The sequence below is a fragment of the Microcaecilia unicolor genome, chromosome 3 (genome assembly GCF_901765095.1).
Source record: "Microcaecilia unicolor chromosome 3, aMicUni1.1, whole genome shotgun sequence".
Classification (NCBI taxonomy): Eukaryota; Metazoa; Chordata; class Amphibia; order Gymnophiona; family Siphonopidae; genus Microcaecilia; species Microcaecilia unicolor.
This window is the reverse complement of record NC_044033.1, coordinates 481,996,526-482,021,931: the sequence shown is the minus strand read 5'-3', so window position 1 is coordinate 482,021,931 and position 25,406 is coordinate 481,996,526. Positions and strand designations below refer to the sequence as shown.

At 40.8% G+C, this 25,406-nt stretch overlaps 1 protein-coding gene across 1 annotated transcript in view; it reads left to right on the top strand.

The window, feature by feature from the left end:
• COL12A1 (collagen type XII alpha 1 chain) overlaps positions 1 to 25,406 on the top strand; it is a 384,763-nt gene that overhangs the window by 303,006 nt on the left and 56,351 nt on the right.

The window sequence follows — 25,406 nt, the reverse complement described above, 5'->3', positions numbered from 1 at the left end:
AAGTGCAAGGGCCAGTTAGCATGGAAGAATATCATAAATCAGTTCAAAAAGTGTCCTACAAAATCAGTTTAAAGTTTAATTTTGTAAAAGTGATAGTGTCCCATGCCCTAAACTAATTGACCTTGTTAGATATCTTTGGACCACTTCCCAAAATATTAACATTCCTGATGAAGACTGCTCTCATCAAGCATGAACTATGAAAAGGTTCATAACATTCATATTTTTGGCTGAAGATTTAATTTTCCTGTTTTTGACCTGTCCTCATATGACAAAGATTAGAGAGACCAAACCACATGGAACCACATAAAGAATCCCTCAATGTTGCAGAGAAAATATCTAAATATTTTATTGGAAATTATCCTCTTCATAGACAAATTAAAAGTCACAGTGCATCCAACAAATAGAATTCACTGTAATTTACACTGCACTGTATGTTCAAAGCGCTGGTGTTTATTAGTGTTTAAAACCAAGTCACTCATTGAAAGCTGCTTTGTTGAAACCAAAGTGCTGACGGTTCTCAATACCGCTTTTTAAACATTGACAACCATCGGCGCTAGGCTGACCTATCAGTGGCAGTGGTATTACAGTTGACTGATATTGGGAGGGCCAAATGAAAACTCTAAATCAGAGCTTACCAATCTTATTTGGTTGTGACCCCCACGGTCGCAGCTGCAGTGTTTTCAGTGACCCTACCAACATGCATCAGAATGAGAAGTCTATGTACTTTTGGCCAGGGTTGTGACCCCAAATCCAGCATGTGTGACCCCATGTGGTGTTATGACACACAGTTTGGGAACCTCTGCTCTAAACCATGTTTGGGGAGGAGATGAATTCATCTAGTTGAAAATATCATTGTGCCAAAATTCTACAAATCAGATGCCATTGTAAAGTTACCTCAGGGAGTGTAGGTGAACAGGTATAAATGTATACCTGTTCTGAAGCAAGTATAATTGCTTGTATGCTTGTGCTGGTAAGATGAGGTACACATGATAATATTTTATAAAATATGCTCCATCTATACTTCACCCCTGGGAATACTTACAAGTACGTTGCTTAAAAGTAGGTTTAATGGGCAGTTTGACCCCAGGTGATAGTTGAGATTACCACTAGAGTCAACTGGCATGATTTTGAACCTGGAGCATGATGGGGATTGCTCCAGCAGACACCAGGGAATCCCCTAGTAGGTCCCAGGGGGGTGGTGGGGGAAGAGGGGTCTGAGGGTAGATCTTGTCATGGGTCCAGGATAATCTCTGTGGAATGAGGAGAAGGGGTTCTTCCCTAGGGGTCCACAGGATCTTTGTAGTAAACGGTCTAGTCAAAGTCTTGGCGTATTTGATAGAGGTCTTCACTCGTGGAGGAGGGTCTTGTTTGAGGGAAGAGGGATTGGTGCAGCATGTTTTAAACTCCAGACACTTTAGGATGCTCCTGGATAGTAACCCCCCCCCCCCCCCCCCAGTTTATGAGATTGGCTGTAAATTGTGCTATTCATTACTATGGGAATTACCAATCTGAAGTACTGAGTTGCTGCATGTTAGTCACTCCCATGGAAAATTAAGCTGAGGTAAAATGTACTGTTTTACAGCAGCTTGCTAACTATACACCTAAATTCAATTACAATATTCTTTTCATGATACAGAGCACGAAAATGTTGCTTGGTTTTTGTAACATGGCAACAATAGCCGCAGCACAGTACACTGAAAGAGTCAACTTACTGCAGTTAAAACACAGGTGACCAGAAAGATTCCTTACTATTGGAAATGGACTCTTGGTTTTTATGATTTATGGGTACTATTCCCAAACAGAAACTTATCTAGTCATCACTTTCCATTGCATGTTTTCTTGTTGTTTTCTACAAGGCTCTTTGTCTTTATATTCAGAGATGTTTGAAATGAAGATATTTTAAAAGGTTACTGCAAGCACTTAGGATCACAGCTGTACAAAGTTTAAATTCAGGGTGGTCTTTGTTTCATCTTTGGCATGTGGTCCTTTGGCTTTTCTTTATGTGATTGTTCTGTAGAATTCTTGAGCCATTAGTGAATTTGCCCATATACAGAAGTGCAATATTGCTGTAAATAAATTATAAAATAAATATTTTTGTTGGCATCAGCAATGAATTTGTTAATGCAGGTTGGTTTGATCCATATGTTTGGATATTTAAAAGGCTTCAGTGGTAATCATCCATAGAACAGTACACAGTTCTCATAAACTTGCTAGTCTGATTTATTTGTGATACCAATGGAAGTAGAATTTAGCCAAATCATTCTGATTAACCATCTCAGATGATCGTAACCTTATGAGTCAGAGCAAGAAATCGGTAAAATTAATTCAGTTATAGAGATATGAAAGAAACTAGTAATTTTTAGATTGCATTTATAAATTTTGCCCACTGTCCCATCAGGTTGTGCTTTGTGGATCCAGAAATAAAACTGTATTCAAATGATTGAGAAGAAACAGGGAAAACATCGCAAAGTCCATGAGCAGGTTTTTAAACTTGCAGGGGTTAGATAAATAGCATCTGTTTAAGGTTGATGGCTATTCTTTCACTGTCAGAAATGAATGAAAACAACTAATAATTCAACTCTACTGATTTTTTAAAAACTACCAGGGGAAATATGAGATATACTCACTTGCTTTGTTGGCTGCAGAAATAGATTTCTTGCAAAGATATTTCAACATGTCTTTAAATTGTAAGAAAATACACAGTGCCCGGGAATACTAAACTGAACTCATTTCATAAACTTGTGTTTTGACTGCTGATTTTCACGGTATCTACCACTGAGTATTGTTTCATGGATTGTGATCTGAGATGACACGATAGATGATTCTGAAAATCTGGGAAAACAGCAGAACTCAAAGCAAGACTACACTGTGATTGCCATTTAACAGTGATGACTCCAACTGGTTGGGTGTTTTTGATGAATTGCCTAATTTTTGGCTGTTGTGCAGTTCTTTCTCCCCCATGAGGCAACCCAGACTGGCTGAAACTTGGGCCATGTTAGGAGGCTTTAGACCTGGATCGATGACCTTTTTCTGACCACTTATAGCTACAAGTGCATGAATATTGACTGAAATATACACTCACCATGTTTGCCATACTGTATCTTTAAATTTCGGAATGGCACAGCAATGAGGTGAACAATGAGATGGTAATTTTGCTTCCAGTCTACCTGATTCTACAAATGATGCTGAGCTATGGGAGGCCTTCCATTTAAAGTCTGTGTATGTTTGGTATATTATGAGCTGTTACATTATTTAGATAAGGCAGAGGCAATTTTATTTTAGTGAATAACAGTTTGTTTTACAACAGTATCCAAACTTGTGAATTTACTTGTCTTGCAATATTGCAGGAGTCTGGCTCATAAATGTAGGGAAAACATGTTTTTCTTTGTACTTGTTTTTGCATTGTTTATTAGTTGATTTGATTTGAGTATTCTATATCTCAGAATGATCTCTGTTATTTGTATACAGATGTTTGGCTCCAGTTTTGATTGTTGGTTGAATAACAGTTTTTCAGCTGTAGTTTTCAACTATTGTCACATCATCTTTTGTATGAAGCTATGCAAAAGATTTATTTTTGCAACCTGTCTGGTAAAATGAGGAGGAGCTGTAATGCTGTGCTGTCCTTTTTCTGCCTGCTTCCTGTTTCCGCTGTTGCTACAGCAGTGAATTAGAGACAGAGCTGTCAGCTTCAATGGCTTAGGTTTTCCCTGTATAAGTGCGTTTTTCCTGCAGAGGTGAGGAAAACTAACCGAGGGCCTGAGAGATAAGAGAACTTCACAGGACATGAAAAAGTATGCTGAGATCTGAGCTAAACATGCCTGTAATGTGAATAGTAAGAAGGGACCAGGCCACTTTGGGCTCAGGTCCTTACTGTAGCTGTTGGGGATTCCCGAGCCACGCTCAATTGACATTCCTGAGACAGAGCCAGCACCTAGCAAAAAGTGAGCATGCGCTAGGTGCTGGTGACCGATGTGGGTACCTCATTTTCATGCATGCCTGAGAATGTATTTATTAATTAATTTATTTAAAAATTTCTAGTCTGCCTACAACTAGGTAGATCACAAACCAACATACATAATAAACAACACTAAGTTCCAGGTAGAGCTCAAGAACATTAATTGCTGAGCTTGGCAGCATGGCGTTCTGAGCACCTTTAGGGGACTGGAGGAGGTCTTCAGCTGGTAGGACCTGGAGATCCCAGCTACCTCAGGTATTTAGATTGTGCATTGGGTAGGGGGTGTACCAGGGGTAGGGAGGGGAGAAGAGTGTGCGTGTATGGGGTGGGGAACAGGAGACAGAGAGGACATTTCAATTCCTGCTCAACCATTCTGCAACCCAAATTTGCTTTCTGGCTACGCTACTGCCTCATACTAAATTGCAACAGGGGTATAGGTATTTGCTATGACCAGCAGGTATGTGCTTGGATTTGGCTCAGGTGTAGGTATGCTCAGAGAAGCAATGTGACTGGAGCGTGGGTGCAGTCGTAACTGATGCACCTATGTGTAGACTTCTGCTACATACATTTACACCACCTCTCAAGCTGCATTTTGGGTGCAATTTTGGCTGCTTCTGCTTAGCACTTTATTTCCCCACCTTGGTAACCTGTTATAAAATTATCTTCAAAACACAATAAATATCCTACACCGAATATTCAGCAATTGTTGCATGACTTCCAAAGATATTTTATAAAATATTTGCACAAAACACAAAGAGGAAAAAGCCTCAGCTATTTTATGTCATTACGGCCAATAGGGGTTCAGTGTCTAGCATCAGCATAAATAACCTCTTTTGCGTTATTCATTTTGTATTATTTGACCCTCGCAGCCGCTCCTCTAAGTTTTTTTCACCGTTCTTCTCATTTTATCATAGTCTCCTTTTTTTAAAGTTAAACGCTAACATATTTGATTTCCTATGTATACTTACTTCAAAGCTAATATCAAATCCAATCATATTATGATCACTGTTATCAAACAGCCCCAGCACCATTACCTCCCGCACCAGATCATGTGCTCCACTAAGGACTAGGTCTAGAATTTTTCCTTCTCTCGTCGGCTCCTGTACCAGCTGCTCCATAAAGCTGTCCTTGATTTCATCAAGGAATTTTACCTCCCTAGCGTGCCCCGATGTTACATTTACCCAGTCAATATCGGGGTAATTGAAATCACCCATTATTATTGTGTTGCCCAGTTTGTTTGCGTCCCTAATTTCCTCTATTTATTTATTTATTTTTAGTACATTTATATCCCACATTATCCCACAAGGGTGGGCTCAATGCGGCTTACACAATTACAAATGGTTACATTTCAGGAAGGGTACAGGTATAAAGGAGCCTATGGAAGGGATAACAACATGTGGATAAAACAGGGGAACAAGTCGAGGTAGGTGCAGTCATGGGTCAGGTGGGTACGGCTGAAGTGAGGATGACTAGGATGAAGTATTGTCAGTTGGATAAGCAATCTTGAATAAATACGTCTTTAAGGATGAGTTGAGCTGGTGGTCATCTATCTCCTTCAGCTGCCATGGTAGAACATTCCAAGATTTCGTGCTGGCGTATGAGAAGGTGGAAGTGAAAAGTAATTTGTACTTAACATTCTTGCAACTTGGAAAGTGTAACTGGAGGAAGGATCGAGCAGTCACCGATGCGTTTCTAGAAGGAAAATGTATCAAATCTAGCATATAGGCAGGGGCTTCTCCATAAATTATCTTGTGAGTCAACATGCAGATTTCGTAAGTAATACGGTCTTTAATGGGAAGCCAGTGTAGAATAAAACGTAGAGGGTAAGCATCGTCAAAGCGTGATTTGCCCAATATTAGCCTTGTGGCAGTGTTTTGAGCTGTCTGGAGTTTTTTGAAGATGTATTCACGGCAACCTGCATAGATTCCACTGCAATAATCAATATACATTAAGACCAACCAATGAGTAAGGGTTCTAAAGAGCTCTTTTGTGAGGAACTGCCTGATATGCTTGAACCTCCACATTGAGAAGAACATTCTTTTAGTGATGAGTCTGACTTGGTCGTCTAGTATCAAGTGATTATCCAACAAGATTCCAAGGACTTTCAGGCAATTAGAGATTGGAAAATTGTGATCCTTAGTGATAAGTGTGGTCGGGATGGCCTTATTATATAGGGACGAAAGGATTATACTTTGCGTTTTTTCTTTATTTAGCTTAAATTGAAGCGCATTAGCCCAAGAATCCATGATGGAAAAACTAGCAACTATTGAGTCGTGGATTTCAGCTAGTGTGGATTTGAATGGAATGTAGATGGTCACGTCATCCGCATAGATGAAAGGGTTGAGGCCAAGCTTGGATAAGGCATTCGCAAGAGGAATTAACATGATGTTGAAAAGGGTTGGAGAAAGAGGAGAACCTTGAGGCACTCCACAGTGTGCTTTCCAGGGTGATGAAAACATAGAATTTGCTTTGACTTGGTACCTTCTCGAAGCCAGAAAGCCCTTAATCCAGTTTAGCACGTTCCCGCCTACACCAAATGTGTCCAGCAGGTGGGTTAGAAGATTATGGTCTACCATGTCAAACTCACTGGACATATCAAATTGTAGTAGTAATACTTTGTGCCCAGTTGATATTAATCTTTTGAAGTTAACATTTCTGCATCCATCTGTTCATCCTGGCCAGGTCTCTTTTGCAACCTCACTATCAGGATACCCTATCTTCTCTGTTTCGATGATATATTTGAAAGATACCTTATCCCGAACCATGCGCTTTTGAGCAACTGTCGGCCTTCCCCCCGTTTCTAGTGTAAAAGCTGCTCTATCTCCTTTTTAAATGCCGATGCCAGCAGCCTGTCCCACCCTGGTTAAGGTGGAGCCTATCGTTTCAGAATAGGCTCCCCTTTCCTCAGAATGTTGCTCAGTTCCTAACAAATCTAAAACCCTCCTCCCTACACCATCGTCTCATCCACGCATTTCTGTTTATGCCTGTGTGTGATTTTGTGAACTAGTTAATATATATTTTAGCAGTTTTGACAGTATACTATTTAATTAGGGTCTTTTACTAAAATGTAGCAAAACATTAACTTGTAGTAAGTGCAAAGGCTGCCCAGTAATTGTTGGGGGGCGGAGGGGGGGGTTGCAGCATGTCCTCTGCAGGTACCACACTGAAATGTTCCTTACCGCACATTAAGACTATTTCCAATTTGCGAGGATGCACTTAATGCCTCTCATTCTCCTCCCATAACCCACCCAGTTCCTGCCTCTTAACAGCATGCAGTTAATGCATGAATTAATGCTACCTTGTGCCACTTTGGTAAGAGTTACCTTGCTTGTGTGTTAACTTGCATGTTAACCTCTTAACACACTATAGTAAAAGGTCCCCATAGCAAATACAAATTTAACAGACATCTATCCCTGTTCTCTTAGATTAACTAACATGAGCTAATGCAGGTTATTAGTAAATGAGTCCTACTGCGTAAAATAACACTCATTAATTCCCCTCAGAACATGGATTTTAGCTAAATCTAGACCTTAGAGAATTACCAGTAATAAATCCTAACTGATCTGGTCTCAGTTTATGAAGTCTTCCAATAGAAAGATATGCAACAGCTGTTTTGGATTCTTGGCTGTTCTTTCACACTAAAACATGACTGAAAACAATTAACAAATGATTTAATTTTCTGATGGTAAGAAGACAAGTATACCCAATACACAAGGAATTATAATACTTAAAGAATCCTTTCCCATTGTTTCAAAATCACTCTCCGACCTGGGCACCTAAATGGCGCAGTCCATTAAGCAGTTGCAGCAGCAGTTGCACCAAGGAAATTTGATGAATAGGAGACAGAATGACATTACAAAGCTGAAGGCTGTCCACCCAAGGAGGTTTTCATTCTCCCCAATGCAGTCACTGCCATCTTGGTACACCCAAAACAATGTAATTGATAGGGCAACAAGCTCCTTCTAGTGGCTTCAGCTCAGATAATGGACCAAGCATACTCCTGCCATCTCCTGTTCATCAAACCTCCTTGGGTTGCACAAAGTTAAAGGAGACCAAGTGACTGACCATTTGAAAAATTTTGCACCTAAACAGCACAGTCCTTCAAGTGGCTGCAGCAACAGCGATGGCACATAAAGTGAAAAGACACGAACAGTACACATCTTATTTGGAACAGTTCAATTTGCTTTCTTTATCACCTGAAAGGCATAGAAAATGGTGGTGTCTTCATGCATGTGTATGGCCCTTTCACTTGTGAAAGGATAGACTGAACAATAAGGAAAATCAGCTTCCATTGCAAAAGAGTATGGCGTCCATCCAAGCCAAAACTCACACATCTACAAGCAGAAGGGCAAGCTTCTTGAGGATTGACAGAACACCACCAATCCTGACAGAAAATGCAAGAGAGCTGGCAAAGCTGAAGATGTGGAAGAAGATCTTCTTTGAGGTTTTTGCAAGCAAGAAGTTGACAGCTGATGGAGAAAGGCAATCATTTGGCACAAAACCTTGCTTGTTTGGTTTTAAAGCAACTGTTGTCTGGTTGGAGTGATGGAAAATGAGACACAACATCTTTTTCATGAAACAGCATGGGGAAAAAACAAGATGCAAATTAGTTAGCTGTAGACTGATGGGTAGCAAACATTCTACTTGGCATCATGAAAACTTACAAACCATGCAACATTTCTAAATGTAGATAAAACTGGTCTGTATTGGAGAGCAATTCTTGATGGGACACTGGCATTGAAAAGGCCAAGGTGGCTGGGGAAAAATAAGCAGCCACATTGCTTCAAGAACATACAGCTTCCAGCGGCATATAAGGCAAACCAAAATGCTTGGATGATTGGCTACAGTGGCTAAAGAAATTGGATAATACAATGCGAAGGCAGAAGCATGAAATTCTTATGCTGTACGACAACTGTGCAGCACACAGCAATGACATTAGACTACCAAACATTAAGATTGTTTCCTACCTCCCAACACAATTTTTCTTATTCAGCCAGTTGATCAGGGTATCATAGCCAACTTTAAGAAGTATTACATTACATTTGATGGCCACAATGGATAATGATAGAAATATGGGCAAGTGAGCTGCTGAGATGGCTTGTAAGCTTATGCTGCTCAACTCGCTACACGTTCAGGAGGAGGCTTGGAGTCGCGTAACCCAGGGTACAATTGCCAACTGCTACACATGGACTAGCTTTGTGAAAGAATGCAGTCAAGCTGCCTCTGGTTAAATGTAATGTATTGACTGACTTCAATGTCTATTTGAAAAACTGGGCAACTAAATGGCACAGTCAGAGTGATGGCTGCTATGTGGCAGACGATGATGACTTTCAGACATTTCTTGTTATAACCGATATAACCAATGCAGAGATTTTCTGAAACCTGCAGTTTGCAGCTGATGATGCTGGAGACTCAGATGATACGCCAACAGTAGGAAGTTGGCAGTGAGTATGATGCAAGACTCCCTGTGACATTTGCTGCAGCATTACCTTGCTTGACGCCAGCGCTATGAATATTTTTATAGTAACATAGTAAGTGACGGCAGATAAAGGCCTGAATGGTCGATCCAGTGTGCCCAACAATCACATTCATTATCAATTCAAGATTAAATCAGCAATGAATGTGATATTATATACTTTATCATGGTCTGTCTTTGATGTTTCGGTCAAAGCCCATTCCAGCCTATCTGAATCTGTCTTGTCATTTGCGGGACACAGACTGTGAAAGTCTGCCTGACACTGTCCTCATGTTCCAAATTACTGAAGTTTCTATTGAAGCTCTCTCCAGCCCACCCTAAACCAGATTGCTATATGTGGGACTCAGACCATACAAGCCAGTCCATCACCGGCCTTAGTTGATACAGCCAGAGTTGCCATCTAAGCACCACTTGATGTGCAAAACACATATGCAACCCTTTAAGTTTTGTTTTTTTATAGCATTCATTTTCTAATTAGAGATCCTCTGTGTTCATCTCATGCCTTTTCGAATTCCGCCACAGGTTTTTTTCCACCACCTCTCTCAAGAGGTGGCATTCCAGGCCCTTTTATGACCCATTTGATCTGGTTTACAACGCGAATAAACAGAACACTGTACAGAAAACTATTACTGATTTCTTTTAGCCCATGTAACAGATTATTAATGACTTGACAACAGTTGTGAGTGATAAGTCATATTGATGTTTTTAGAAAATTATCTATGCCTTAAATCTATAACAAAATCTGTCATTGTGAGAAAAATTTGGACTGTCCTTGAACAGTAATGAATAAGTTATATTACACTGGCTCTGTGTAGTTACTGAAATTATGCTATGAAAGGGTAGCATCGGTTATGCACATACTCTGGTTATATATAAGTTAAACTTCAGTCCCCAAGGCCTTGCACTTAATCAGCGTGCACTATACATGCATATCTGTGATAGTATTTATTTTCTAAGAGAGTGTGAACATGGGCAGACTCTGAAGAGAGTGTTGGTGGGGCACACATTTACATATGTTGACTTATAGAGTACTATGATTTATACATGTATCACTGGCACTCAGGTGTACCCACTTACACCAGCTCTATGACAGGTATAAGTCCTCACTCCTAAACGTATACATGCATATGTACCTGGTTGCGCTATTCTGTGAAGGAAGGTAGGCAGCTACATTGCTTTAGAGAATACAGTAGGTGCGTTATTATAGAATTAACTCCTATCTGTTTAGTTTAGGCTTCAGTTCAACTAAATGTGTAACTTGTCTGGATAGAGGCTGAATATCTCCACTGGCTAGGTAATCTTTTGGCTTGCCCTTGCCCCATCCTAACATTATATGAATAGTATTGGACTATATAATGATTTAATTGGCATGAAACTATCCATGGAACTTGGAAAAACATATGGCTAGGGCAATTTTCTGTTCACAGGCTGCTAGCAAACAAGCCAATGGTTTTGAATATTGGCACGCTTATGATATAAGAACATATAAAATAATGAATGGAGTGGAACAGGTAGACATGAATCGCTTGTTTATTCTTTCCAAAAATACTAGGACTAGGGGGCACACAATGAAGCTAAAAAGTAGTAAATTTAAAACAAATTGGAGAAAATATTTCTTCACTCAATGCGTAATTAAACTCAGGAATTCGTTGCCAGAAATTATGGAAAAAGCAGTTAGCTTAGCGGGGTTTAAAAAAGGTTTGGATGGCTTCCTGAAGGAAAAGTCCATTGACAATTATTAAAACGGACTTGGGGAAAATCCACTTCTTATTTCTAGGATAAGCAGCTTAAATTTTATTGTACTGTTTTGGGATCTTGCCAGGTACTTGGAACCTGGATTGGCTATTGTTGGAAACAGGATGCTGGGCTTGATGGACCTTCAGTCTGTCCCAGTATGGCAATGGTTATGTTCTTATGTTCTTTTTCTGATAGCAGGGTAATATAATATGAGGCATTTTAAACATGAATAATCTTTTGTAAAATTACCCCCTCCTTTTCTTGAATTTGAAGTTCTTATTGGGAGCATTATATTTTTAGGCTATAGTGTGGAATTTTTAAATTTATTTTCTATTGAAAACTGTGACTCAGAACATAAACCTAGAATATATTTATATATAGCGTTGAGCTTGCTAACATACATAGCTTTCTTTATTAGGTTCCCAAACATTTGCAAGGGTATGAGTAATACACTAGACCCGATGATTTAAAAAGGACATCAGTTGATTCAAATATGTTGAAAAATGAGAGGTCAGATGGTTAAATGGAAGTCTCAAGTTCAGAAATAGGATGTATAACATTTGCAGAGGTTAGATAAGCTGAACTAATGCTTCTGTAGCAGCCCCATGTGGGAAAATTCTTTCATGTTATGAAAGAACCTACTGCAGAAAACCCAGGAGAATTCTTGGGCTGTTGTTTATGGTACATTTAAGGGAATATCATCCTGCTTTCCCTTGCGTCAGAGGTTTCCAAACAGTTTGGAACTACTGATATGCTTAAAAGCACGCTGTGGGCAGTGATGGATTTTGTTGATCTAATGATTTACGGTACATCTAAGCTTGCTATCATGAACTTAGAATGGCTTATTTTCTGAAGTTACAGTTCTTGATTCTGATTGGAAGGAAAAAGCAATACACAGCACCTATCGATAAACTATTGATCTTGCAATGAGTTTCTGCAGTACTCCAAGCCAGAACGGTTTATGGGAATATGCACAAGATAGATCCATCCACTGCTTGCAGATCTACCTCATAATGTGGATATCCTGAAAACTAGTCTAGCTAGAGGGTACATGAGGACAGGCTGTGTTAGGCAGTGGCTGGGCTGGAAGCATGCCACACTGTTAAGTCTGCATGCACCACTAATGCATCTAAAGTTTCTATTCTTTCCAGTGTACTTTGACAGAAAGGCCTCTGAAAGACTTCATTTACATCTGTCTTGAGTGAATCCATGTGTGTATAATTTTGTTTGTACTGTTTATTCAGTAAGGATATTTTTCTATCAAGAGGGCTGATTGAAAGACTTAAAAAAATAACCATTAAAGCCGATTCTTCTAAGTTCAGAATATTGTAAATTAATGGTGCTAAAGCCACAAGGATCCCTCTACTGCAGCAAGTGAGCTGAATTGATGGGGGGGGGGGGGGGGGGGGGAGGGAGTGCAATTTTTGTATATACCTTTTCTCCCCACAACTTTCCTTCTTATGCCCAAATCCCCACTGCATTTCTTTGTTCTCCATTTTCTACTTAACCGTTCCAGCATGATGCAGCTCCTTGTTTAAAATACAGTCTCCCTCTTTTGAACTGTCCATTTATGACTTTGTTGATCTGTTTCTTCTATCTCCCTGCCTGCAGATCAGATCATGAAACAAGAATGCTGGAAATGTACTTTTGTCCTGAAATGAACATATTATTCTTAGGTAGCAAAGTTTCCCATCTAGTCATTTAAGTTCATTGAATGTCACAGTCTTTGGCTCAATTTACTCATGGTAGGTTTGGCTTCCTGAAGAGGAACAAGAGCCAAATATGGGGTTTCAAAAAAAAAAAAAAAATCTGCTGTTATAAAAGGGAAGATGGGGACATTAATCAGACTGCTTTCACACTCTCAAATTTATTTAGAAGGGCCTGAGTAAAGATATTTGGTGCACACAGGAGGCAAAGCCTGTCTATAATTTCCATTGTAGGGTTCCAAGTTGCCTCCTCTCCTGCCTTACAAATAGCTATTCATCTGCATACATATGTGGCATTTGTTCACTTCACCAAAGCCTCTACTCTGAATAGATTTACTCTAAGAGCAGAAGCAAGTATGGCCAGTCTGCTCTATGCCCACAAAGCTCCCATTATTTCCTATAGGAATTAAAATGAAACATTATTTTCTTTTCTTGTCCCATGGAAAAGTATAGGAGGTGGCCCATGTCATACTATTTGCTTTTACTCTATCAACGTCTGTTGCAATGAAACTAGAAAAAAAATTCCTTAGGAAAAAGTTGTAGGAAAGTTCCATAGCATGTCTGGTCTGCAGGACACTGGCCCTTTAGAAATAATGCTGTATGCTCTGGCTAATCAGGTAGAACTGTACTACCATGGAGACCTCCTGGGGGGGGGGGGGTGATTGAGGGATTTGCTTTCAGGGGCAGGGCTTGTTTTAGGGGGAAGGGCTGGAGTTTGGATAGAAGGGTCAATAGGGGGTTGAGATACTGGAGGGTATCAGAAGGACAGAGATATCGGGGCACCATCTGACATGTCAGCATGATGTGAGAGGGGAGCATTGGATATATTGGGTGATAAGGGAGGGCATCATACATGTTGGGTAATATGGGAGGGCATCGGACGTGTCAGGGTGATGACTATTGGACATGCCAGGTAATGTGGAGAAGGAGCATTGGATGTCAGTGTAATGTGTGTGTGTGGGGTACTGGACATGTCAGGTGATATGGGGGCACCAGATGTGCTAGGTGATGTGTGAAGAGACATTAGACATGTCATTTTTAAGTGGGGGACATTGGACATGTCAGGAGATGTGGGAGACATTGGACATGTTAGGTGATGGGGAACATTGGACATGCTTGGGTGATGTTGTGGGTATTGGGAGGGGGATCTGATGTGGATGAAGTAGGAGGGAGTGGAAAAGCTACATTAATAGACTGCTGGTAGTGCAGCTGCATTTGCTGCCTCCTCATGATGTGGTGGTAGGTACAACCATGCTATCAGCAGTTGTGACAGCTAGAGTACGATGCCAACCCATGTGCTAGCTGTCCTAGCCACTCACTCCTCTGCCTGCCCATATCATGACCAGCTTTCACCTACTCTGGCGTTAAGAAGTTAATGCTTGGTAACAGTGCACTACAAATGCTGGCTCCTCCCTTGCCCAAATGGCTTGCATTTGGACGTTTTTGACATGGATGTCTTTGGTTTCGAAAATCACTGAAAGTCAGAAATGTCCATGTCTAGAGACGTCCAAATCTAGGGACATCCAAATTTAAGGATTTGGACATCTCTGTTGGTATTTTTGAAATGAAATATGGACGTCCATCTTTTTTTCGAAAATACGGGTTTTCCCGCCCCTGGATTTCGTCGTTTTGCAAGGACGTCCAAATCGCAACTTGGACGTTTCCCCTCTTTGTCTTTTGGTCCATTTAAAAAAAAACAAAACAAAACGTCCAAGTGAAAAACGTAGAAAATCAAGCCATTGGGATGTAGGAGAGGCCAGCATTTTTAGTAGACTGGTCTCCCAGACATCCCAGGAGATAAATGGGGCACCCTAGTGGACTTCAAAAACATGCTCCCAGGTACACATCTCACCGTTGCTCCATTATTTTGTCTGCTGAGCCCCCCCCAAAACCACCCAAATCCCATAGTCCACAGCTGTACACAATAGCCCTTATGGGTGAAGGGGGCATCTATATGTGGGTACAGTTGGTGAGTTTTGGATGGCTCACAGTTTCCACCACAAATGTGACAAGTAGAAGGAGATAGGTACCAGAGTCCCCCCCCCCCACCCTATGGTGTACTGCAGTGCAATAACCACTACACTACTCATTGGACCTGCTTGCTGCTCTAATAGACCTGGCTGTAACATCTGAGGCAGTCATAGAGGTTGCTAAATCATATTTGTATTCACATTGGTGTGTGTGTGTGTGTGTGTGTGTGTGTGTGGTTGTGGTGGGTATAGGAGGGGCTTAGTGACCACTGGGGGGTATTGGGGGGGTCACCCCTGATTCCTTCCAGTGGTCATCTGGTCATTTAGGGCACCCGTTTGTGCCTTATTCGTTAGAAAAACAGGTCTAGGTAAAAATGACTTCGTTATAGTTATAGACGGTTTTGTTTTGTTCCATTATGGCTGAAAAATGTCCAAATGTTAGGAGCACCCAGATCCCACCTTTAACATGCCCCTGACACGTCTCCCTGTGATTTGAACGCACTTCTGACGGAGTTCATAGAAAAACATCTAACAATTGGTTTTGAAAATACCAATTTGGACGTTTTTGTGAGAAAAATTTCCAAATGCAAATTTATGCCACTTTTTGGATGTTTTTCTCTTTTGAAAATGAGCTCCATAGTAACATAGTAGATGATGGCAGATAAAAATCTACATGGTCCATGTAGTCTGCCCAGCAAGATAAACTCATAGCATAAGGTATGATGAGATACTTCATATGTATACCTGTTCTTGATTTGTCCTTGCCATTTTCATACCATAGACCGTAGATGTCTGTCCGGCACTGTCCTTGTTCTCCAACTTCTGAAGTTTTCATCAAGCCCCACTCCAGCCCATCCAAATCTGTCCAGCCATGATCAGGACACAGACTGTAGAAGTCTGCCCAGCACTGACTTTGCTTCCCAATTACTGGTGTTGCCATCTAGTCACCGCTAAGCTTCTTTGGATCCATTCCTTCTAAACAGGATTCCTTTATGTTTACATGTTTATCCTATGCATTTTTGAATTCCATTACCATTTTCATCTCCACCACCACCTGCGGGATGGCATTTCAGGTATTTACCACCCTTTCCGTGAAAAAGTACTTCCTGACATTATTCCTGAGTCTGCCCCCCCCCCCCCCGGCAGCCTCTATTCATGTTCTCTAGTTCTACCACCTTCCCGTTTCTGATGTTTGAGATCTCTACCGTACTTTCTTTTACCTATGTAGCAGGTTGGGAATTAGTTCCTCTTCCATGAGATCATAAACATGCCTTTACCACTAAATGGATATGGCTTTTTTTTCCCTCTCAAATTGTACTTGAGGTTTTGAACCCATACGTTGTAGAATTAACTGCTGCTAATGTGAAGAAAGGCACATTAGAACAGCCAAAATCAATACACCAGTAGCAGGCAACATGTGGAACTGAAAATGGAATTTGCACCCTGCCTTGAATAACCGTGGGATCTCTTTGGCTGAAATGAGAAGTGACCATCTGCAAAAGATTCCCTTTCCCATTAAATCTGATTGGAATGTCATGCATCACCTTTGGTGAAGGCAGTTCTGTTGTTCTTTCAGTACAGCTCGCAGATAGGGTGCACTTTGGTAAATGGTACAGAACAAATTTTCCAAGCAATTGACTTGCATGCTTGTCCAGACCTCTTACACGTGTATTTTTTTGCTAACTATGAATTTTATTAGTGTGCTGCAGATGCCTGAATAAATTCTTTTTATATGCTTGCAAAAATTAAATGTGGAAACATCTGACATGAAATGTGAAACTCAGCCAACCAGTCAAACGTTTGTTATGTTAACTTTAAAAATAGAGTTAATTTTATCCAACTGTCAACTCTATGACTAACACCTCTTCCAATATATAAATCATTGTGACATATATAGGATGTGATATTTAGGAAATGGCTGTATTCACCTTGGGGGCAAAAGCTCTAGCTCCCATGGCAGTTACTAAGGTCCAGATTCTATAAGCAGAGCCCAATGCACAGCCTCAGCATCCATGATGCAATCACTCTTTCTCATGCCCCATAGAGTGCTACAGACTCCAGTGCAGTTACATAAAATAGTCAACACTGTGTCCAATCTCTGCTGGTCGTGTTCTTTCATTGTCCAGTAGTTCAACAGTTTGACAACAGGTATGGCAGAAAATAAGCCCTTGTATTACACATCCAAGATTCCCTGTCATATTCTACCATGTTATTCAGGCTGTTACAATAGTTCTGAGTTGGGTGTCGTTGTGCACAGTACTGAGATCCATGCCCAACTTTTGGCACGAGGATTTACACCAACTGAAACCTGGTGTAAATACTCATATGTAAGTTAGGCATGGACTGCCCAAATTCTATAATTCTATAATTCTGCGAACAGCTTTAGTGAATGCCCCTGACCTGCCCATGCTCCTCCAGGCCCATGCTCCCTTTTTCAGTTGCATATTATAGGATTTGGGTTCACATTGTTATAGACCAGTGCTTAGTAAGATGTGTGTGTAAATTCAGATTGTTGCCAATTAACATAAAATTAGTGGCACCAATTGGCACTAATTTGGGAATGCACCCAAATTTGCGGGTGCAATTGTTAGCGACATTTACAGAATTTGGGGGTCATCGGGTAGTTCAGTAAAGAAGATGTCAACATTTAGGCACCAAGAATACATGCACATCACAAGAATACTGATGTATCTGTATGTATGTGAGCGCATGCAGATGGAATGTCAATATTTTGACTATCCCCCAAATTCTATATATGGCACCTATATATGGCTTAGCCAAATTGCACACAAAATGTAATTGATTAACAAGACAATCAGTGCTGATAATTGGTACTTAACAAACCAATTAGTGGCAATAGTTGGCTCTAATTAGAATTTACATGCACAGCTTTCTAAGTGTATACTATAACGTGGTGCAGTCAAATTCTCATGCGTGCAGTCAAGAAGGGGGTGTGATCATGGGTGTGGATTGGGCAGGTTGTGGGCATGTAAAAAATCTATTCGCACTATTATGAATACACCCGATCTGCACCTAACTTAGGTGCAGGTATTTATGCTTGGTTTAATGGGTGCACCTAAATTGTAGTCGCAAGAATGGTGCATGAGCATATTCAATAAACTATGTGTAACTTTAGGCATCATATATAGAATCATGCTAACCGCATGGTTTTTTTGGCACCAATTTTTAAGGCCCCATTTATACAATTTGGCCCTATGTGCTATTCTGTAAAATGGTACCTAAATGCGATAGCATGTAGATTGAAGGTGAGCATACATAAGGGCCAAGTCTGGGTGGAGTAAGGGCAGGGCACTCAGGGGTCCTTTTTACAAAGGCATGCCAAAAAGTGGCCTGCGGTAGTGTGGGCACTTGTATTGGACACGTGCTGGACCATTTGACTAGAAAAAAGGGGGGTTTGGGGTCGGGAAATGGATGTACAGCAAAATGAAAACCAGCGCATGTCTCTTTACTGTCTGAGCCCTTTAACACCACCCATTGACTTAGCAGTAAGGGCTCATGCGTTACCCGTGTGGTAATCGTCCAGCAGGCGCCAACTGCCGATTACTGCCGGGAACACCTCTGCAGTAGAAAATAGAAAATGATTTCCTACCCCGTGTTTTTGTCATGTGCCAAACTCAGAGTTACCACCAGACACACACGCTAGCCAGGCAGTAATGCCAATTTGACACGCACTGCATGCGCAAATACCCTTATACACCTTTGTAAAAGTGTCCCTCGGTTACATTCATAAATTATAGACTACTATAAGTTTTGCATGTGTTTTGCAATCGAGGTGCGAGTATTTATACCGGCTCTATGAGTGGTCACACCTGAGTTACATGCATATATTTGCACTGCTCTGGTAGTCTATAAAGAAAGAACCAGGCACACCCATTAAAGGGGGGGGGGGGCCGACCACAACCGGGCTGAAGGCCAGCGAAGACAGAAGTGTGGGGGAGGATACAGGGAGGGCCAGCTAGAGAGCAGAGGTAGTGGGAGGGAAACAAGGGGTAGCAAGGGGAGGGGCAGGAAAGAAGGGAAGGAGCAAGGGAGGAGGAGAGAGGAATTTGAACTGCACAAGAAGTCCTTTTGAATTTGGAGGCAGGAGAATGGGATCCAGATGGGTGCCATAAATAGACACCACTTTATTGATTTGCCCTCTTAAGTTTTTCATCCCCTGACATCAGATTAATTTCAAAATGTAGAAAGCTATTTTTAAATTATACTGGAAAAACACACTTAAAACTGACATGGCTTTCAAATTTACGAAGAATTGGCAGTATTATTCTATTTATTATTTAGTAGGGATGTGCATTCATTTGAAACATCATACAAAATGCCATTTTATGTAATTTATAGCCTGAAATGAGAGGAAAAATCTCCAAATTGTATTTTCTTTTCCTGTGGTGTTAGCATGTACGCTTCACAAATAATACATAGATATTTCTTTGAACAATCTTTCTAAGTTGGTCTCAATGATGTACTATCCTCTCATAGATTTCTTACCCAAGGAGTTCCCCAAGGCTCTATTTTAAGTTCCACCCTTTTTAACCTTGTCTTGGTGCCATTTGCTACTTTCATCTAGTCCCTGGGAATATCAGTATATTGGATGATATCCAACGTTTAGTAGCTCATGATGCAATCGCTCTCTGCAAATCTCGACAACATCACTTCTTGGGTCATGCATAACAAGTTCAAAGCTGTTTGGATTTCCACTAGTTCAGTTTCATCTCCCTTTCAGCCTGTTCTGTATTCTGTATCTGTTCCTTTTAAGGATACCGTTTTGTCTCTTGGAATTCTTTTTTAAAGTCCAACTCTTTGTTAAAAAAATTATAATTATAATAATAACAACAACATTGCAGAAACCAATAAAGAATTGCAAGACAGTGAAATATCCCACCCTTTCTCCACTCTGCCAACCCATAAAATGCCACTGGCATAAACCCTCGAATTCTACATATGGCACCCAAATTTGGGCTTGCAGGATAGATGTTAATGTTTATTAGGTTCTTGATAACCCGCCAAATCCAAAACTGGGTCATGGCGGTTTACAATCAATAAGAATAAGAGAAAATAGAAAAGAACACCATTTGAAGATAACACAGACATACCTAAATTTAATTTAAAAAAGGATAGAAACAATAAGTAAAAATTCTTAACCCTACATGCTAGGTGGAATGCAGGGCAGCTAGGCTCCAATTCGGGTAATTTTGTTCCAAATTCAAATAAAAAAATGCTTTGAGATGGGATTTAAATCAAACAATGAACATGGGGAAAATCCACTATTTCTGGGATAAGCAGTATAAAATGTTTTGTACATTTTTGGGATCTTGCCAGGTATTTGTGACCTGGATTGGCCACTGTTGAAAACAGGATGCTGGGCTCGATGGACCTTTGGTCTTTCCCAGTATGGCAATACTTATGTACTTATGTAAAGGAAAGTTCAGAGCGTAAATAGGAAGGCAAATTGTTCCAGAGAGAAGGAGCCAAGAAAAAATATGCAGAGTGCTGGGTAGTCTTATAGTGAGCGTTCTTAGGAGATGGAAGGACCAACCTGTGGGAGTCTAAGGAACGAAGTGATCAGGAAGGAGTATAGGGGATTTTGACTGTTGACAGGTACAACGGACAACCCTGGTAAAATACTCTATGTGCCAAACAAAGAACTTTAAATGAACACCTATACTGAACTGGGAGCCAATGCAATTGAATGAAAAGAGGGGTGATGTGATTGTAATGCTTAGCATGGCACAGAAAGCAAGGGGCAGACTTTTGCAATGTTTGCACATGTCGTAAGAGAAAAGCAGGGATCCTACATAAAACAGTATTACTGTAATCAATGCATATAATAACAAAGGCATGAATTAAAGTATGCAATGATGAAAAATAGAATGGATACGACTAAGCCAAAAGAAGCCTTTTTTTTTTAACAACTAGAGAAACATGATTTTGAAATGATAGTTTAGAATCAAACATAACTCTAAGATAACAAAAGGAATTTACCTAAGTAACCAAAGAGTCAAACAAACTAAGGAGGATAGAAGGAGTTGGAAGCCTACCAGTGATCCAGCAGGCTGTGGTGCACAAATTAGTTAACGAACCATTAGCAATCACTTATTAGCATTAATTGTACACATTTCAATGTATGCATGCATCTGCCTATGCACTATTCTATAATGTTGCACACTGAAAGTGTCTCATGTGCAACCTAAAAGGGGATGAGGCCATGGGAGGGGGCATTCCCAATATTTAGGCACAGTGTTACAGAATACTGGAGTTGCACACCAGGATTTACAGATTTATACCAGGTTTCAGTAGGCGTAAGTCCTCACATCCAAAGTTGGGTGCAAGAATCCGAGCTAAATGCTATTTTATTAAAGGCGCTCATCCCAGAGTGTTCTTTATAGAATAGTACTTGCTGTGGATTTTTCCCCATACCTAAATTTGAGTGCCTTTTACTGAATCTGGCCCTAAATGACCAAGTAGCAGTTAAATATCACCTAATTGGGGCCCACATCCTGCTGAGTCTATCGTACTGGCTCACTTTTTCTGCAATAATGGCCATCTATATTTCATACACACTGAATTCCGCAAGACATGTACATTAAGATTCCACATGCTCTTCCAGCATGCATTATATTCTGTATTGCAACAGCTATCATCAACTAAACAGTTTCCCGTTCTTCTCCACTTCTTCTAATCCATGTATACTGAGCCCGAATAAGACAAGACTAGATCCTATGGATTAACTAGATTGCACTCATTCATCTTCCCTGCCTAGTTTGATTGTCTTGACTTCCCTTTGTGATGTCTTTGTCCATTTTTGTCAAGTTGGGTACAATTTATAGAATAGAGCCTAGCTCCAGGATGGATTTACACCAACTGAAAACTGGTGTAAATCTTTGTGCCTAAATTAGACACGGATCAAGTGTATTCTGTAACAGTGCATGCAAATTCTTGGAATGCCCATGACCTGTGCATGCCCCTTAAGAACAAAAAAAAAGGGGGGACACAGAGCTTCCATAGTGAGTCAAAGGAAAACAAAAAAAAGGTGGAAGCGAAATATTCCAAGGCAATCAGACAAAAAATGAAGTCCAAGCTTCCAAACAATTTTATTCTTCAATAATTTATCAAATAGGTGTACAATCTTGATCCCCACAGGCATAAATAATCCTGACCCAACACATGGCCGTGTTTTGGCATAAAGCTGGTTGCCTAGATATTATAATCAGTAAATTGTTGGTTTAGAGCTCACCTCTGGTGTGCATTGACATTTATTTCTAGCTTGGTGTTTTGCATAGTTACGTCTTGTTAGTGCCTGATATGATTGACTCCTGAAGAAGGCTTTATGCTGAAACACAGCCCGCATTGGATCAGGATTATTTACACCTGTGGTGGGTCAAGATTAAATTGTGCACCCAAATTTGAGCGCACAATTTTGTGTGCCATATATAGAATCTGGGAGCTAGTTCTGAAAATCAGTTCTAAGTTCCTAACTTTTTACCACTCGTGTTGCTACCCATTTGTTATAATCCTAAATGTAGGTATTTAATGAAATTTTGAGTATAGGAACTCAGCTCTAGTAAATTTTAAAAGAGACTAATTTTGAAGCATAATTCTCAAAGTCGAGAGCATAAATCCCTTAAATATCAAGCTGTAAATGTATAAGCATAACTCAAATTTCTTCATTCAGATGTTGAAGCATGAGTAGTATCAGTGTCTCTTTATAATTCCCAACTCGGATCCAGGTTTCACCTCAAAAAGGCTTCATCAGGAGATATAGGAGCCGAGACACCTCTGGTGGTAGCCATCTTGGAAGACCCAGAGGTGTCTCAGCGCCTCTATCCCCTGATGAAGCCTTTTTGAGGTGAAATCCGGATCCGGGTTGGGAATTATAAGGAATCACTGTTACTACTTGCGCTTCAACTTCTGAATGAAGAATTTTGAGAATTCAACTATTGGATAACCACAAGTATCACAACTTGAAGAAATAAGATAAGTGATTTTGATAACAATATTATTGTAGTAGTGGTTAATCCTTTGAATATAGATTGAAGTTTATGAAACTGTGCGATGATAGATAACAATGACTGTTGAATATGAAACAAATTATATGGTGGAGGTCACGACTGTTTTCTGAGCACACAAAAATATTTTGAAGAAAAAATGTGTTTTTTTTTAAATAAAAAGTGTTAGTAACCTGAATATATGAATATTTTATGAGATTCATTGCATGACACAGATTACATGACCATGGCAATGAACAATCTGCAAGGGCTGACTCGACAGCTCAAGAATTGTTCCTTTACTATTGTTTAGTACAGTAGAAATTTGGATAATGTTAGAAATTATTTTAGAAGGCTTCCGTGGTGCTTACCTATGTAAATAGCATCATATACACAAGCAAATGGCCAATGTGTATTAGCAGCTACTTGGAAAGTCACTATTTACACATTTAGATCTACGTGCACAGTTTGGAAGGGGGCATGTTGTGTGAGTGCATTGGGTGGGCCAGAAAGATATGCAGAGTTTTCTTATTTTCTAATAGCAGATACATAATACTTTAAAAAACCTAAACAATTGCATTTCCACTTGCTCTGAGACATTTACACTAGTGGTTGAAGGGTCAATTGTGTTTACTGTTCTGGTAGTTAAACTTCAAAAATTGAAAAAAAATGTTATTTCACTCAGTTTCTTAATTAGCTTATCTTAGACATCTGGTTTTGCAAACTCCAGCACCTGTACGGTCAAGTACTGACACTAACATGATAGTACTTATATATTCAAAACCATGAGTGATGTCCTTCTTTTTTTTTTTTTAAATGTTACTTACTAAAATGGCTGTTCCTGTTGGACGTGCTAGCACTTGTAGGTGTATTTCTTAGTATCCTTCTATATATTTTACAAAATGCTACACATTTAGTTGAGCCAACAGGTCTAAATATATTTGTCAAGTGGAAAGCTTTCTATTGAAGGGGTTTTCTTTATGAAATGATGTCCCAGGATTGGTTGATTTTTTTGTGTGTCTGTTTAAATGTTTGGTTGCCATTTTGAGCTGCTTCTGTATCTGGTTCCACCTCTGAAGCTGTGTCCAGAGGATGTGAAACAAGTGGCACTTGTCAGGGTGCTGAAGCCATTGGGTTTGGTGCATAGGTCTTGGGACAAGGGGAGCCACAGGTGCCATGACACCACCAAAGTTTGGTACCTTCCTCTCTCCCCATGAGGCCCTTCTTCTCCTCTTACCTTGCATCTGTGCATACTCAAGACTGGCCAGATTCTGTCCCTTCTGAAATAGGAAGTTTGGAAGTGGTGGGAGTTGGCAGGCCTTGAGCACCTGAAGGCCCTGCATTGGGCCAGCCATGCGATGTCTCATACATAGTTTATAGAGTTGTCACCCCAGGGAAGCATGGTAAGAGAATAAGTACCTCACAGGCACAGCAGGGAAGAAGATAAATGCTGGGGGGGGGGAGGAGGTTTGAATGGTTTGAATGATGGACATCACAGGCAGAGAAGGAGAGAGATGCTGAATGGAAAGGGAAGGAGAGAGATGCTGAACAGAAGAGGGTGAGAAGAGAGTGGAAGGGAGAGATGCTGAAGACAATGGAAGGATGAGAGGGAGGAAAGGAGAGAGATTCTGGAGACCTTGGGCGGTGGTGGAATGTTGAACACCCTGGGGGGGGGGGGGTGTTGAATAATGAGCATCACAGGCAGAGGGGGAGGGAATGAGATAGATGCTGAAAAGAGGAGGGGGAGGGCAGGGGAGGAGAGATATGCTGAGGACCATGGAGGGTGGTGGAATGCTGGGCATCACTGGTTGGGCGGAGGGAAAGAGAGAGATGCTGGAGACCATGGGGGATAGAATTTGGACATCACAGGTTGGGGGGGGGGAGAAGTGAAGGAGACAGATGCTGAAGGGGAGGGAAGGAGAGGTGCTGAACAGAGTAGGGGAGTAGAGAGATACTGGAAACATTGGGGTATTGAGTGGGAGGGGACGGGAGAGAGATGCTGGAGACTATGGAGTGGGTGGGATGCTGGACACCACAGACAGGAAGAGTAGAAGGGAAGGAGAGAGATGCTAAAGGGGGAAGGAAGGGGGAAGGAGAGAGATGCTAAAGAGGAAGGGGGGAGTTGCTGAAGAGAGGAGGGGAGGGAAGGAGAGAGCTGCTGCTGACCTTGAGGGAGTTGAGAGGGAGGGAAGGGGGGAGATGCTGGATAAGATTGAGGAAAGAGAGTAGAGAAGAAGAGAAATACTTGACACCATGGGGGGCAGGGTTGAGAGGGGCAAAGGGAAGGAGAGGTATGTTGGATGCCACAGGAGGGGATTAGGATGGTATGAAAGAGTTGGGGCAGAGCTTGGGCACCCCCAAAGGAAAAAGCATTCAACTGCCCCTGGTTTGGTGTATAACTAGAGGGACTGAGTGAGCCATTTTGAAGACTGAAGGAGTATGCAGAAGCTTTTCAGAAGCTAAGTGACTGTGATTGTGGAATTTGAAGTTTACTGAGTATGTGATCACCAATTGTTTTGATTTTTGGAACTGTTTAAGTGAAGGGTTTTTTTTAGTGAT